The sequence below is a fragment of the Paramisgurnus dabryanus genome, chromosome 22 (assembly GCF_030506205.2).
Source record: "Paramisgurnus dabryanus chromosome 22, PD_genome_1.1, whole genome shotgun sequence".
In the NCBI taxonomy this organism is placed as follows: Eukaryota; Metazoa; Chordata; class Actinopteri; order Cypriniformes; family Cobitidae; genus Paramisgurnus; species Paramisgurnus dabryanus.
The window spans coordinates 4,189,840-4,208,238 of record NC_133358.1 but is presented as its reverse complement, the minus strand read 5'-3'; the positions used below and the strand labels follow the sequence as shown (position 1 = coordinate 4,208,238).

At 34.9% G+C, this 18,399-nt stretch overlaps 2 long non-coding RNA genes across 2 annotated transcripts in view; both read left to right on the top strand.

The window, feature by feature from the left end:
- Positions 1 to 18,399, top strand: part of LOC135785514 (uncharacterized) — a 387,186-nt gene that overhangs the window by 330,725 nt on the left and 38,062 nt on the right. The gene's annotated exons all lie outside the window — the stretch shown is intronic.
- Positions 16,369 to 16,995, top strand: LOC135785515 (uncharacterized). The gene is made up of 3 exons (XR_010546614.2): positions 16,369 to 16,434; positions 16,516 to 16,616; positions 16,727 to 16,995. It is a non-coding gene; the product is annotated as an uncharacterized lncRNA (long non-coding RNA).

Genomic DNA, 18,399 nt, shown 5'->3' with positions numbered 1-18,399 from the left:
CAATGAAGCTCGGTGGGTATAGATTTGTGGTGTTAAGCCCACTGGTCAGGGGCGGGACTTTAGTCCTTAAAAGGGTGTCAGTGTGTCGATCTCCAAAAACCCGTGCACTTTCCTCGTTCTCCCTAAACCAAACTGTGCAGAATCCAGGGACGTGCACAGGAATTTTTAGGGGCAGTTGCTCTGACCTAAATAAAGGGCACCCCCCCCTAAATATTTTTTTAAACACGGCCTATATGAAGGATTGAGAATAACAGGGTCTTTATTAAAATCAGCAAACATGTTTGCCTAATTCCTACCAAAAAAATTGTAGCCTAGGCTGCTTGTCTGCAAGCTGTAGCTAGCTGCTATCTGTCTGATTATTTAAGCTTAAACGTGGCAAACTCAGCCTAGATTCATGAAGTTTTTAACAGAGGTGGAAAGAGTATCCAAAAACTTTACTCAAGTAAAAGTACAAGTAACTTAATAAATAATTACTCAAGTAGAAGTAAAAAGTATGCAATGAAAATAATACTCAAGTAGCGAGTTACTAGTTACTCATGAAAAAATAAATCTAGATATACACGCGCAAACACACACACACGCACGCACGCACGCACGCACGCACGCGCGCACACACACACACACACACACACACACACAATACAGTGCCCTCCATAAGTATCAGAACTGTAAAGACAAGATTTTTCTGTTTGCTGTGGAGACCAGAAATTGGTAAGATAAGTATGTCAGAAGTTTAGAATGTCACATTTTATTAACCTTTGTTTATGTTTCAACACATACATGCTTTAACAACAAAGAACAACAGCATTAAATGCTGACTTATGTATGTTGTACACAAATGCACATACGTGAATCAAACTGATCCTACACATTTTATGCTTTTCATGTGTAAACAATCAGGACACAGCTCAGTGACCATTAAAAAAAAGAATGTGACAGATTCTGTACTTTTGTCTCATGTTCATCTTTTAATGTTTAGACATTTCGTGACTCCACAACAAACAGAAGAATACTTATGAAGGGCACTTCTACAGTATGTGTAAAACTGCAACATACACAAACAGTACAGAAAAAAGAATACAAACACAGAATAGACAAGCATTTCAAATTAACAAATTAACTCTAGTCTCAATGATGATGTAGCTTATAGCTGAAATATCAGACAAGTAAACTGACAACAGTTTTGCATATGTATAAAGTTAGAAATCTCCTAAGATGGTCTGAGGACATTGACAGTTTACACTTACATAAAAACTATTTTAGACAAAACTCATGTTTTCTTACGTTGTCATGTCACGTGTGTTTTGTGAGAATCACTTACATCATATACAGTACAGTATACAGCGAATCAGACGTCAATCATCGATGGATTTTCTTCAATCTGTGCTACAATGCGTCTGGACTTGCACGCGTTTAACTGTGTCTGACGACGAACAGGTCGCGTGTATGTAATGGCGGGTACATGTGTGAAGTTTTGCTTTTAGTTAAAAGATTGGTAAATTCATTTCCACGTCACCCAAAAATGGTTATATTCTGCGTGTTTCTACATAGGTTACGAGTAAAACAGCTTCGGACGATTCCGTTTTTGCAGCGATCTGAACAATTCATTCAAACTGATTCGCGAACCAATTTAAACGTTTGGCCCATTCGCTTTGTAAAGAATCGACTCAAAAGACTCATTTATTTGCAAAACTTTGTAAGGAATCGACTCAAACGAGTCATTAATTCGCGAATGCGCCAGAAACACAAGATAGCAATTTAAAAATAAAATACAAATTTCGTAATTAATTAAAATACAGTAACGAAGGAACGCTGCATAGTGTAAACGAAGTAAAAGTACAATTTATCTCGGAAGGGCAACTTGAGTCGAGAAGGGCATATGGGCAGTTGCCCGGGCAACCTGAGCAACCCCCCTGTGCACGTCCCTGGCAGAATCTGTCACAGGGTTGATGTTGTATCTTCAATACCTATATGTATATGTGTGCAGAGGCGGCCTTAGCTATGTTTCAACCGTTTCAATTGAAACGGGCCCCGCCCTAAAGGAGGGCCCCAGCCAGGCGCAAGAATGTTTGAACGTGGGGCTATGATTCCTGCACGGGGGAGCTCACATTGTCAGTGCCTGTGGATGTTAAGCAATCACATATCTTTCATTTTAAATCAATTAATTTCTGCTCTTTATTTTCTCTCGGACGTTCATACGCGCTTTAGCCTGTAGAAATCGGATTATTAATATGAAATGAATGTATTTTATAAAAAAAATATAGAACTGCATTAATATTTATTAAATGTCATTTAAATTATTTTTAAAAGTAATTTCTTTCATTTTTATAAATCAATGTAGAATCGTTTACAGCAGCATCACAGTGCTTCATAAAAACTCTAAGAAAACGTGCACATGTGGATAATTCCAGTGTTCGAATTGAAGGGGGTCTGGGGGGGTCCCGGACCTCCTATAAGCCTTAAGGGACCCCCCATAAAGCACAAAAATATAAATTAGGGGGGTCCCCTGGTTTTTATTCAAATTAAAATACTAAATAAATTTAAAATCCTCATTTTGCGTGTCACAAAGCGATACTGTCCATTATTTGTACCAATTTCGCAATAAAATAATTCAAATGACTTCTGTCCGAAATAAAGAAACTCGCAAGTGCGCCTCATGCTGTTTTCGGGAGGAATTGACAGACGAGTTAATGTCTCTATCTGCGTGTGGAGTATTTATTACCTCAGTTGCGGTAAGAATCTTTAGCAATCTTTAGGTTTAAGGTTTTTATTTTTTTAATCTTCTCAAACAATTATTTCATAACAGTGGCAAAGCTATCCACTCAGACTGACGGCGCGTCAACCCAGTCACACAAAATATTTTATTAGGAAAGCAGAAGAAATCATGCTTAAATGATAATAAATGATAGTCTCTTTAATACTTAGCCTATCGCTCAACTACGCATCTTTCAGAAATAAATAATTTTTTGTAGACAGTATTTTTTGCATGTGTTTTTTTAAACCTTGGAAAAATGTAACATGCAGGGCCGAAGTGGGACTCATTTTCAGCCCTGGAGTTTCATGTCTTAGACCGGCCCACTTTAGTTCACCACTGACTATATTAAAATAATATAATTAAATCCTCACTGCACTATTCTTTGCAGCCTTGCAATAAATATATTTTCCAAAAATATCGTTTCCAATTCAATGCAAATAGTCTAAAAACAGTTATGATTTTGCCATAATCATGCAGCCCTACCATAAGGTATTTTAATATTATTCAATTAAACTTATTTAAAAACTGCTGAAAAGGATCAAATGTTTTCCCATATATTTTTTCCCCTAGCGTTTTGCATGAACTAGATGAAGAATAACTATTAATAGATTAATCATTGTTACATATATAACTTACCGGTAGATATAAAAAATACGACATTTACCTTCTATCAAGTTATCAACTGCTGAAAAGGATTAAATGTTTTCCCCTATATTTTTTCCCGTTTGCATGAACTAGATGAAGAATAACTATTAATAGATTAATCATTGTTACATATATAACTTACCGGTAGATATAAAAAATACGAAATTTACCTTCTATCAAGTTATCAACTGCTGAAAAGGAACAAATGTTTTCCCCTATATTTTTTCCCGTTTGCATGAACTAGATGAAGAATAACTATTAATAGATTAATCATTTTTACATATATAACTTACCGGTAGATTTTTACCCTTTTTTTACCTTAAGTTTATTTCAAATCTAAACGTGCAGCAAGTGCACTCAGACGCGTCTAAAACAAAACTCGTGTTCACAGGCGACCGCTTTGAAAAGCAGAAGGCGGCGGCGCGTCATGCGTTGTCCATGCGTTTTAAATGAATATGGACCCTAATTATGATTATGAACGCAAGAATTACTTCGTGGTCGGAAGTTGGGGCACAATCAACTTGGTCATAAAGCGGTGGGGACGTATACCACCCGCAAATTACGCGAATGGGGCTGCTGTGAGTGCTGGGGACAGCAACCTTCAACCTGGTGGCATGATAACTATCTTTAAAATTATGTATCTTTAAAAAGATTAATTATATTTAATTTATACAGTGAAGAAAACAGTGTTATTATTCATTTGATTCTATTTATGTACCTAAATACTACTGTTAGATCTTGCTTTATTTGTAACTTTGTTCTTTTCTATTTTTATATGTTCATAATTTCCAGTTTTGCTGATCCGAAAATTATTCAATCTATGACTCAAAAAACGCAATGTAATCATCCATTTAACCACTACTATATAGTAAAATTATGTAATTTAAGAATGAGTCCACCCTATTTCACCCCTATTCTGTTTAAAAGTTCTGCCCTTGCCAGTGTTTCACACTAATTTGAGGGGTAAACTTTTTTTAGAGTTTGAGTTAAGGGTAATTTGGGGTTTCTTTGATTAAAAGCAGGATCAGATGATTGTTGATCAAGGACGATCACATCTTACGTTGTGAAATCACAGCGACCCTATAATGAGGGGGGTGGAGCTTGGCCGGGGGGTGGGGCTTAGCTAGGGGACCCCCCATAAGCTTTGACATAATTCGAACACTGGATAATTCTAGAGGTTTAATTATTCTTTAGCATCGGGATCACTAGACGAGAGCTTAATAGCCTTATTTTTGTGAAAACCGACATTTCTTAAATGTGTTACCTGTCGTAGTTAGCCCGTGCGCATTCATTCCGACAAATTTTCCGTCACAAATGGAGAGAATATCAATTTGAAGTACTCATCGCTATATGCCCTATTTATTCCCTTCAAATATCAGAGCTGTGCAGAGAGTTGCGCAATTGTGTCTCATTGCGTGACTGTGACCGCTAAAATACACTTGGAGAATAGAGCAATGAAAGCAACGTCATTTTCATTTTATCTGGAGTGAAAGTTTAAGCGGCTCCCGTCCCTAAGTGCCCTTCAAGGGCGCAAAAACGCAGTTTTGAATTCGACCATGCTCTCTCTCATTAGGCTTGTCTGTGCAAGTGCGATTCCAGGTTTTTAATAATACATTATTTTAGGGACTGATTTCAATGGGTTTTTTTTTAAATAATATTATTGGATTTTATACTAACCTTAATGCAGTATTTAATTGTATTTAAAATATGTGTATAACATCTGTGTGCATTTACTGACTGCCTTCAATATATTTTGTGCATGACGGCATTTTCCTCTAACGCAACATCATATCAACTTTATTCAAGACACAAAGGTCCATAGAGACAACACTATACAAAAATAAAACATACACACAATGTTCCATTAAATTAACATAATGAACATAATGACCAAGAACTTTAGATAAATGAGGGGTGATTTTTTTTTTACAGTGGCTTGGAAATCGTCTATTTTTGTTTTGCTCCCGCATAACAATGTAAACTGTTTTTATAATAGCCTATTGAACAAAGATGCCGTCAGCTCTCGTTCAGATTTTTATTGAGCACGAGGTGACAAAATCGCTGGACAAAGATAAACTTATCAGGGAATTCTCAGCACCCAAACACAGAAAGGTGGATTTCTAATAAGGTTTAGGTGAAATCTACGCTCGCCGCCAGGTGAGCTGTCTACGGTGCTGAAAAAACGCGGAGCCCATCCTTATTTATAAGTTCGGTTCAGTGTCAGTCAGACACTTGTCTTGTTTGCTTTTGTTAAATAATTCAAGTTGAGGGGATGTTTGAGATGTTTTTTTTTTAAAGTCAGCCCAGACAGCTGAAAATATACTGCGCAAATCAATTAAGCAGAGAATTTAGCGTCCATGAAAGGGCGAGGCAACTATAATTGTATAGTTGTAATTAAATAAGGTTGGATCATTTCTTTTGAGCTGCCTGTTCGTGAAGCTAAAAGTGCACGTAATAAAATAATATACCACTGATGCAAACCAACAGGAATCCTTGCTTTTTGCTCTATTATGCTTATGTTTTATGTGGGTAGGGCCTCCTAATATATTATATATATATATGTGTGTGTGTGTGTGTGTGTAGGTGTACATGTGTATACATATGAATGGCCCCACGCTAATAGGATTTTGTTTTCTTTCTTCATGTCTCGTCCTCGACCCCGAGGACAATGAGACAAACAGACCCAGTTCTGGTAAATGTGAAAGTCGGCACACCTCTGATCTACTGGCTGACCTTCAATGTGATGCCCAGCTGATGCCTGACCAACGACCACCGGCAGAACCCGCTTAACCTCTGCCTAATCTCCTTATCCGTTTCAATGTGTATATATAAATATATATCTCCCAAGGGTTTTTCCCTCCTATGACTTTTTTTTACTTCCCCGGCTAAGCCTGGGTTTTTTTCTCCTAGGGTTTTTTTTCAACCCGGGGAGGCAGCCTTCTTGGGCTTAACTTAGCACCCTCTTCTTTACGTTACATTAGTAATACGCACGCTTATAAGGTTGATTCATAGCCACAGCAAATTTAGCTGCTTGTGCTATCGTGTATCGTGTTGTGCTATCTGTCTTCTTCTGTGCTTTCCACTGCTTCTATTAAAGGACAAGTTCCGTATTTTAGACTTAAAGCCCTGTTTTCAGATTGTTTATGGTGAAATAGAATGGTTTTGACTGAAATTTCGACATGTGCGGCTGCCCTGAGAATTTTCGCGTGTTTGTGTTTCACCTCACACCTCTACAATGGGTTTATTGGTGCACTGGAACAATCCTTCCTAAAATGCATTAAACTTTCATTTACAAAGATGTGAAACTCACCGAGTGGTCAGGGGTGTTCACTGGTATGCTCACACAAAAATCGCTGCAAAAGACGCATTCCAACAGGTTTTATCATAGTTTTTACCAACTCCATTGACTTGTATTAGATGTCCTGTGAGGTACGGTATTACTCCGCGCCGGGAACTTTGTTTCTATTTTTGCAATTGGCAAAGGCGGATTAGCGCCACCACCTGGGCTGGAGTGTTTATTATTCAAGCTCTAAGCGGAAGAATGTACGGGTGTGAGGCGTTTGGAAAAATAGGTCCACAAGTTACAGTTTTTCTCAATTGCTTTGGCTCAATTCTCAAATGAAAATTTTATTTTCCAAAACAATAAGATCAGATCTCTAAACAATTAGCTTATTGTTCACATCAGATTGGAATTTCTTATTGATTTGAGCAAATTGCAAATGCTTTGGCACATGTGTGCAAACAATAAGTACAATCGTCTGCAGTTTGCCCAACAACTAATTGCATATGGCTTGTTGATCAAAACTGATGAGTCAATTCTCACTTAAACTGTCAAACTCTTCACAACTTCTCAATCATTTGTCATCGTGTACGCCATCACATTCAAAACGATCCATTCACTTATCAAAAACTACTAAACATGCATGTACATTCCATAAATATCTGACATTGATATTGTTTGTAATGTCTGCTTCATTGGAGATTTTTTCCCTGGTGCATGGCAATGGAAAACATAAGATGTGATGTGGATGAAAATCTTTGGCCTGACCAACAAGAGCGACAGGATGTCCAACAAGAATAATTAGTTTTTCATTGAGGTTATTTTGTAGTTATTTTCTATTATATTTTTTTTGTAACATAGGAAATATGAAATGTACAGCAATTGGACAAGCAAGATTTCAGTTTACAGTTTTTCTCAGTCGCTTTAGTACAATTCTCAGATCAGAATTGAAATTCTCAAAACTACTTGTTCAATTCTCACATCATTGTGTCACTTGTGCACATGAAAAAAGCAGTTTCTCATTTCTTTGAACAAGTTGCAAATGTTTTGGTACATCCATGCAAATGATTATGTACAATTCTCTGCTTTTTCCTACATTATCAGTTGCTTATGTCATGTTGATCAAAATGTATTATAATGGGTCTCTGTTGAATAGTCTCACCGCCCACAACATTTAGGCATTAGTTCATAGTATAAGTCTTTACATTCAAAATGGTTAAACATGTTGTCAAAATACAGGGTATGGTCAAACATATTTCTATACATTTCCATTAGACATTTTTTCTAAATCTGTCCTAAATTGGTAAATTGCTCCCAGGTGAATCTTGACTTTCTCTAAGAGACAGGAACGTCCCCAGCAAACAAAAACTTAGATGTTGAAATGACAGCTACTATAGACCCAATATAGTCCGGCTATGAGTAATCCACTTCTACCCTAAATAACCTTGAATTTGGTTACATGCCATTTTTGCCAAAATAACTTGAAGATGTATGATATTTCAACATGTAAGCAAAGTGTGTTCAAGGTGTTTGCTTTCATTTCTTTTACATGTTCTAAAAGTATATGCATTGTCTATTCTTGGGCTATGGTTAGACATCTTTTAGACATCTATCATGTTCACATTTCTACTTTTTTTTTCTCTTTATGCTATGCAGTGCTTGCAGTGCTGTCTTTATCTTTCTTTATGGCAATGACATGACATGGTCTTTCAACGAATTACAGTACAAACAGTAAAAGCGTAAATGTAAATTTTGTCCAGTCTCTTGCAATCAAACTCCCACATACACTAAGGTGTATCTTACAATTTACAATACTTTTCGTCAAAACTTTAGCCAAAGTTTACATCAGAACATCACTTCAGAGTAAACTTTTATATTGACAACATGACTAAACAATTTGACTGTCTTATCCGTACACAATGACACAATGACTTGTTATTCTGATAGCACTGACATGTTCATTGACACAGATATTTAATTTTGAAGGATGAACTAAGTATTTTGAGTAAAAGAGTGGCTTTTGCAGGTTATCCATGGTGTTTTGCTATTTGTACAAATTGTTTTGAGAAATGCACTTACTGTTTTGCAAATTGTGAGTATGATTCGAGAAATGTACCAAAGCGACTGAGAAAAACTGTAAATGTAATACACATACAAAAATAAATGAAGTGAATAAATAGAAATGTTAATTTACTTTTTTTCTATGTACTGTTGACTCTTCTCAATTATTACGATTTTTTTATGAAACCTTATTTTCTATGGTGGACTTTCATGGTGAAAAAACAACTAAACATTTTGACCAGTGTTGCTCACACGATGACAAAAATACTTTATATTGTGGTGCCCTTGGCCAAATTACTGACAAGATAACTAGGTTTTGAAGCATGAATAAAATGTTTTGGGTGTGTAACTTCATTTTGCAGACATGCAATTAAGTTCTGAAGTTCCAGCAAACAGTTGTGACATTTGCACTCACAGTTTAGAGAATAATAAGACTGTTGCGAAAAATGTGCCAAAGCAATTGAGAAAAACTGTAACAACGAATGCTAAAACAGCTGTTGGAAAGCATCTTTTGCAGCGATTTTTGTGTGAGCATATCAGTGAACACCGGCATGTGAGGATGTGAGGGGCCTCGTTTCCTTCCAATGCCATTATTCTCTACAAAAGCGTAAACTCCTACTTTGTTAGTCAAGTTTTAGTTTTACCTGACTGTCAATTGCTGTAATAAATTTATCAAATGTTCAACGCATTCATATATGTTATTCATATATATATATGGTATTATGTTCTTAACTAATTTTTCCAATTGAACAGACTATTGTGCATGTGATGACTTATACAATGAAATGACGCTGACATATTTTGGAGTGAACAACCATTAGACTGAGAATCAACCAATCAGTTTAGATCAACAAGATCTATTCACTTGGAAAATGTGCTAAATGTAGGCTACCTGTACTTAATCAGTTGCAAAGATGTACTGAGCTATTGAGACATGTACTTAGATATTTGCAATTTGATGAAATGAATGAGAAATTCAATTCTGTTGTGAACACTTGCCAAGTGGTTTGGAGGTTTGTCCATGTTGTTTTGAGAATGTAATTTCTGTTTCAAGAAATGAGCCAAACCAATGGAGAAAAACTGTATTAAAAAAATATTGAAATTTTAACAAATCACCATTATCGTGATCGTGTTTGCTTTAGTTGGGCCCTTGACTCTTGTTTTTTAATGGTAAGTTTTCTTTGGCTGTTGAAGCAGTGTTTTTAAAATACATCTGCTATGGCAAAAACAAAACAAAGATCTTATGTTATCAAGTAGTTTAATTCTGGTAGATATACCTAAATAATATTAATGAAATACTGTTAAAGATGTGTAAGAAAAGGATATTACAGTACTAGTTGGAAGCTGGGTAAGGTCTGTTTTTTTGAGAATTATAAAAACACATTAAGAAGATTAACCTACTGAATCTCTCTGACATCATGAATCGGTCTATGAATCTCATCAATGGTGACGATAATCAAAAGAAAGCTTCATGCTGCAATGCATGCTGGGTATCATCATAGTATTAAACTAATTTATGACTCCCAACATGCATTCCCTTACGAAAAAGAAGTTTATTCAAGTGTGCTATAAGTATACTTCTTTTAAACTTAAAATAAAAAAGTATACTTTCAGTTTACTTTTTATGTACCTCTCTAAAATGTACTTTAGGTACTTCTCAGAAATATACTTAAATTGTACTAAAGTATACTTGACCTATACTGACCGAAATGTCTAAGTATATTTGGCCTATACTTGTTTACTGACATATACTTAACAGTATTAAGTAAAAATGCAACAACGAAAGCTACATCAAGAAAGCTGCAAAAAGCCATATGAATAGCCCTGGTAAAAAATAAATATACTTTATTGTATTTCAAGTATATTTAACTTAGCATGTACCAACTTTTAATATATTGAAAGTATGCTTACAACATATTTGCTTACAATTAAACTTTTAATATATTTCAAAATAATTATAATTTAATATATTTTCTAAAAGTATACTTTAAAAAATATACTTGGAGTTAAAGTTCTGTGCAATTTTTAAAGTATACTAATTTGAACTTATTTTAAAGTTTATTTTAGGTATACTTTATCTGTTAAAGTTATCATTATAATAATGCACTGACAGCATATTTATAAAATACATTATTTAGCATCCTTTAGAAACAGTATATTTTAAGTAAATTTTGAAAGTATATGTAGTGTACAGTACAAATGTGTATTATCTTCATGGAGAATCTTTAGTGTTAGTAAACTAGTAGGTTATAAATTTGATGCTGCAGGTATACTTGCAAGTATTCTTTTACTATACTTTTAGTTAACTAGTGTACTCATACTGAAAGTGTACATGCAAGTGTTCTGTTAGTGTACTCTTAGTAAACTAGTAAGTTACTAATTGTGTGCTGCAGGTATACTTGCAAGTATTCTTTTACTATACTTTTAGTTAACTAGTGTACTCAAACTGAAAGTGTACATGCAAGTGTTCTGTTAGTGTACTCTTAGAAAACTAGTAAGTTACTAATTGTGTGCTGCAGGTATACTTGCAAGTATTCTTTTACTATACTTTTAGTTAACTAGTGTACTCATACTGAAAGTGTACATGCAAGTGTTCTGTTAGTGTACTCTTAGAAAACTAGTAAGTTACTAATTGTGTGCTGCAGGTATACTTGCAAGTATTCTTTTACTATACTTTTAGTTAACTAGTGTACTCATACTGAAAGTGTACATGCATAAAATCCAAATTGAGCCAAGCATGACATTTCAAAATGTCTCACTTTCAACATTTGATATGTTATCTATATTCTATTGTGAATAAAATATAAGTTTATGAGATTTGTAAATTATTCCATTCCTTTTTTACTCACAATTTCTACAGTGTCCCAACTTTTTTCTGATTTGAGGTTGTATATATATCTATATATATGGCTGAACCCCCTGAATATTAACTTTCGTTCTGGACTCCATTTCCCATAATCCCGCATGCCTGGACTGATTAATCTGCACCTGAAACTCATTGGACAGCCTATATAAACTCTCTGGAAACATTCAGTCAGTCCAAAGTCTTGATTTGTACCGGCTGTCATTGCTGAGCCGTTTGCCTGCCTGCATATCCATCTGTATTTATTGATCTTTATTTGTTTTACCCGGTTTATGAGTATGTTGCCTGCCCTGACCCTTTTGCCTGTTTCATGACTATGAGATTTGCCTGCCTTACATTGCTGTGTTTGCTGTTGTTTGACCTTGCCTGTTGGAATATGAGTGTGTTTAATAAAAACCTGCAGATGGATCCTCAGTGTCAAAGTGCTTTGTTACACAAGCAGTATACAATAAGTTACATACTAGTTTACTAAGAGTACACTAACAGAACACTTCTGCATGTACACTTGAAGTATATGACTAATAAACTACTAGTTAACTAAAAGTATATTAAAAGAACACTTGGAAGTATACCTGCAGCACATAATAAGTAACCTACTAGTTAACTAAGAGTACACTAACAGAACACTTGCATGTACACTTTCAGTATATGACTAGTAAACTACTAGTTAACTAAAAGTATATTAAAAGAACACTTGGAAGTATACCTGCAGCACACAATAAGTAACTTCTAGTTTACTAAGAGTACACTAACAGAATATTTGCATGTACACTTGAAGTATAAGTCTAGAAAACTACTAGTATACTCATGAGTTCACTTGCATTACAAATGAAGAACTAATTGTGCACTAGTTGTACACTTAAAGTTGACTACTCTTACACTTATAGTACACTTAGAAGTATACTTTTATATACTAAAAGTGGGCCAATTTAGTCCCAAGCGGTATTCAAGCAGTACACTTACAAGTATACTACTAGAACATAAATGTTAGTACACTTACTACATAAAGTATACTTAAAACTATACTCCAACATTACTTAAGTATACTTAATAAAATTAACTTGAAGTGTACTTCTTTTTCGTAAGGGTTGCAGTTGATCGATTTTATCTGAATTTGTTTGATGATTGTCACATTTGTTGAGATTTGTAGGATGAGTAATGATGTCTGAATGTGTCAGCATTGTTTCTGTTTGTCTTTTCAAAGTGTATTTACAAACCAAAATAATTATAATTGTCAAAAATGGATCAACATAATCATTTAAACCAGCTTAATTTTATATCATCTTGACATCTTCACAAAAAGCCATCAGTTTAAAGCACATCTTTCTTTACCAATGCACATGTGTTTCTACATAAACACATACAAACACACACACAAAAAAGAAAAAAAATAACTAAGTTAATGTCAAGAGTCAATGACCCAACTTAAGCAAACACTGATCACAATAATGGTGATTTGTTGAACTTTCAATATTTTTTCAATATTAATGGAGGGTGCAAACGTGATATTGATTCAGTTGTATTAATATTGACAAATCAACGATTTTGTTTCAATGGTTGCATGGTATCTGGGAAGTTGGTCTGGCACCAAACACAAACTCACCAATGGCTTTGCTTTGGGACTCTGTTTGCTTTGTTTCACTGCATGGTCATTTATTTATTCACCTGTCACAAACACATCTCATATTCCATTAATTTAAGGCTTAATTGAGCTGTACCCGCTGAGTGAAGACGCACTGAAGTTTATCCTGATGAATGTTTGGTAATAATGTCAGCATCCCAATGCATCTCTGTGCAAGAGCATTTGGGAACAATGTCCCTTCCAGGAAAGCTATTGAGAGTGTTTGAGAAAACCATTACAGATGAATAATGATTTTTCTCCTGAGATAGAAATGGCTGTTTGTTTATTTCTTAGCAGGCAATCCAAGGACTGATATTACTTTAGCAAGCGCTAAAATGTCATTTGTCATTTTCGCTGATTGAATACCAAAATATTTGTTGCATACACAGAATTAAAAATGTAGTTTTATTAACTAACACCTTTTTTTAGAACCTAAATTTTTCTTGATTTAAAAGGAGCAGTTTTAAATTATATTTTTATTTATATTCTCTATGCTTAAGAGATGTTGAAATTATTTTCTTTTGCCTTTTCCTCTAACATGAGTAAAACAAACAATGTCATCATTTCTTTTGGATTTGGTAATATGGTAATATTATTGTTGCGTTCTAAGTTGTTTACCCAATTAGACTTAAAGAGCACCTATTATGAGATACACGTTTTTAAACATCCTTTTGTGTGTAAGTGTGTATTAGTACATGCTAACGATATTCAAAAAGTACATACCTCAAAGAAAACGATGACGCGAGTTATCGTCTCTAAAGTTCTAGGACTACAAAAAACACTCGGATTGTAGGCAACAGTTTACTTCCTGGGATTAGTGATGTAGAGAAGACCAACATTATCATAGTTCAGCCCTCTCTGCTTTGCTTGGGTACGCCCTCAAAGACGGGGGTGGAGAGCGCCGAGTCAGAAGAGAGTTAAAATGGCGGAGGTTGGGAGTCCCTGCTCTGACTCTGTTTGCAAACTCTTGTTTCATCGTTTAAGCCAGGGATTCCCAAAGTGTGGTGCGCGCACCCCCAGGGGTACGCAAGCTGCCACCAGGGGGTACGCGAGAGGAAAAATGTAATGGCGGTCTGTTTCTTTAAGTGGGATTTTTCCATACAATAAATAAATAAAAAATGAACAGTAAACATTTCCTTTGTAATCGCTTTTATTTTAAATAAAAAACTATAATTAATTAGTTTTTGATAGAAACGTAGAAGACAGCTGCTGTCTTTTTCTACACACTGTTCTTCTGTTATGCACTGCAGCCGCTATATGCGTGCCAACTCGTTTCATTCATTCCATATATATTATAAATATGCTTAACTGGCTGAAATCAGGGAAACTGTCAAGTGTGGGACGTCTTATGATAAAGTTGTTAGTCACGAAGGAGTAGAGGGACCAAGAGAGAGATACTTTTTTATGGCAAAAATAGAAATAATGAAATGTGACGAGACATGGGCACGTCTATGCACAGGATACGCGAGCAATGTGTTTTCATGCATGGTAAAGAGACCGCCAATGAATTATATAATAAAATACATAAATACTTACAAAGACACTGTAGAGAGCTTATTAAAAGCTTTCATTTAATTTTGTTTTAAACTTGAGCTGTTATAATGAATCTGCAAACTATATACACCTTTTGTGCGAACAGTAAATGCTTTCGTGAATGATGGGTCTGCAAGTTACGCACGCATCTAGAAGGAGATCGCACTGGTTAACATGAGGAAACTCTCATATATCATCTTTTAGCTGACGGCAGTAAGTGTACGTTTTTTACCATAGTAAACTCGAATGGCATCTAAATATCACAGTGGTTAAACGCATACACGGGGGCGCGCATCATCTACGCTGAGCGTAGCTGCGTCTGGTCGTAGTTTCAGATGGTGCAACACTCGTAAATATTTTTCACAATGTCAGACGTAGCAAAGCTCGACGTAGGACTTACACCCAACTTCTTAACGTCCGGCTGTTGCAACTGGCCCCTGGTTATTTGCGCATGATTAAACTTGAGTCTTTAAAAACAAATCTTTTTAGAGTTTTTTTTTTAAGTGGGGATTGGGGGTGCGCCAACCCAGTTGGGACATAGAAGGGGGTGCGCAGGAAAAAAAGTTTGGGAACCCCTGGTTTAAGTGATTAAATCTCTTGAGTAGAAGCTGTCTCTTTAGATGCGAGGGCAAAATAGCACTTTATGGACTTCCACAGAGGACATCTTGTTTAATACGGTTCCGGAAAAATCCAGTCAGAAGTTGTTAAATATGTTCACAGAGTTTTCACAATAACTGCTTCTCATGAACCGAAGCTGGCTTTGTGCGACGTCTCCTCCTGAAAGTTGGATTACTGTGCACTTCTGGATCACAGGCTGTAAGTATTCATGTTTATTATTTGCCTTTTACTGTAAGTTACGTTACCGGTAACCGGAGCTTAACATTATGTGTGTGTAGAGCTAAGCTTGCAAGCTAATTGTTTTGTGTTGTAATACTGTATTTCATAAACAACGTACCATATTTACACACGTGTATGTTGAATTATGCAGACTATCGGTTTTTATCGATGTTTATTTAGACGTGTTTACAAACTTGCTAAGTTGCCAGCTAAACTGTTACCAGTAACGTTTGTTTTCATGATCAAACTTAAGAAACTCTAAGTACAGATGATTTGTTTAAAGTTATATGTATTTTACTGTTGTATTTACTTAAAGCTTTCTTAGATTTTGAAACAAAGTAAACACGTAATGTATGTTGCTAATGTTGGGCCATGTAATATGTAATACATGAAAGTTTTAATGAATAGTCTAACGATTTATAGTCGTTGTACCCTATTGTTATAATATGTCTTTTTGACTGAATGCATGTTTGTTTTATTTGTCTATATCCTAGATTCGCAGCTGGACACATCCTTTTACGCTGTAGGCAGCAGTAGACGTGATGTACAATGCCAAACATGCAACATCATTACACACAGTACAAGGAGTCAGACTGGCATATGAGTAGCAAAGGTATGTAACACATATGATGTATTTAGCTAGTGATACCACTACCAGTCTTAAATGTATAACTGATGATGACAAAGTTTTTTTTCTCTGCATAATCATAGGAACCCAGGCAGTAGCATCGTTTCACAATGTTTCCATCACCATCATCAGTAGATGCCTTTGCCGTAGCCTGAGATTTCAGATTTGCAGCAAAAAATTTGATTTTCCCATTTATTGGAATGCTGTGCAGGTATTTAAGTATTTTAGTAACTGTGTTAAATAAAGTAGTATTTACTTTTACAATAAATGTATTGCTTGTATATTTTTACAGGTTGTACCTTGCAGCCATCCATTACAATGTCACCAAGCCGTAACAAAAGCAGGAGAGGGAAAGTACAAGGCTATGTTCCCAAAACACACAAGTGACATACTGTAAGCAGTAATGTTTTATTTCAAATATATTCATAAATAAAAACTTAATGTATGAAGCAGGGAAATCAATGATCAAGACAAAAGATTTATTTACTGCAATATTTTTACAGTTATGTGGATGATGTGATCAGGCTTGTGTTTGATGAGGTATTTGAAGATAAGCTGAAGGAAACCCCCGATTCCAATGGACCTGGCATCACAGTTTGAGAGACCTTCAAAGGAGGACGTGATTGCATGCCATCTTCAGTGCAGGGGTCGTCGGAAGCCAACATTCTGACGAGTCTGATCAGGAAGCTCCAAGCATATCTGGAGAACAACACACGACAGGATGATAATCCTATTGTGTCGTCTTAAGTAGCACCAGCTGACAAAGCTTTGATATGCCATTTATCTGAATTGATAGCCGTAAGAAGTGAATTGAACAATTTCTGAAAGAAGAGCACAATATGGTTACTAAAGTATGTTTATTTGTATATTGTTTAACATTTAAATATATATTTGTAATAAATAAATAAACTTTTGACTGACTACTATATTTTCTTTAAAGGTACATCTTTTGTTCTTTTGGGTGCTTTGTTACTATAATGATACTTTAGTGTTATTGGTTTAAAAATGTAATAAAACTTACTCTACTCCTGCGCCCCCAGGTGAAAAAGTAGTACACTTCCATAGTGTACTTAAAGTGCTTTATTTTCGCACACTAATTTTGTACTTAATATACTAAAAAGTCATCTTTAGTACTTCTTAAGATGTTCTTAAAATCATCTAAGTGTACTTCACTGTGCTATTTTGAGACACCATGAATATGAACTAAAATGCATTTTTAACATACTATCTCTGTATTAAAAAATGTATTTAATTAACACTTGAATTAAACTTGAACTCAACTTTCATACAAAGATGGGTTCAAGTTTACTAAAAGTGGTATCTAAATACATTTTTTAAATACATTTTAAGCACATTTTAGTTCATATTTATGGTGTCTCAAAATAGCACAGTGAAGTACACTTAGATGATCTTAAGAACATCTTAAGAAGTACTAAAGATGAATTTTTAGTATATTAAGTACAAAATTAGTGTGCGAAAATAAAGCACTTTAAGTACACTATGGAAGTGTACTACTTTTTCACCTGGGAGGCTTATAGTCGGTACAATAAATGTTCTGTGTGTAGGGATTTATACAATTTGTGCAAAACCTGGATGATGAATCAGACAGGTAAGAGTCCTTGGAACCTGTTGCATTCTCCTTAAAACCTAATAAGTAAAAACACAGCACTTATAAGTAAGCAGTCTTTTATAATAAAGTTTACCATAGTAAAATAATGTAGAACTAACATTCATTTCAATTAATACTTTCTTTGTGCTACATTTGGTGTTTCCATATAGTTTGCACAGTAAAGTATGCAAGCAGTCTTTTATAATAAAGTTTACTATAGTAAAATAATGTAGAAATTACCAAGTGAAATCGTTTTATAATCATTTCAATTAATACTTTCTATGTGCTACATTTGGTGTTTCCATATAGTGTGCACAGTGATATAGTATGTAAGCAGTCTTTTATAATAAAGTTTACTATAGTAAAATAATGTTAACAAGTGAAATAGTTTTATAATCATTTCAACAAATACTTTCTATGTGCTACATTTGGTGTTTCCATATAGTTTGCAAAGAAATGTAGTACGTTATAATTACCTTTAGGATGTCTTTGCAACACATTTTCTTCTTCGTTTAGCATTCTGGCAGAGCTAAGGACATCTAAAAAAGTTAAATCCAATCGCGTTCA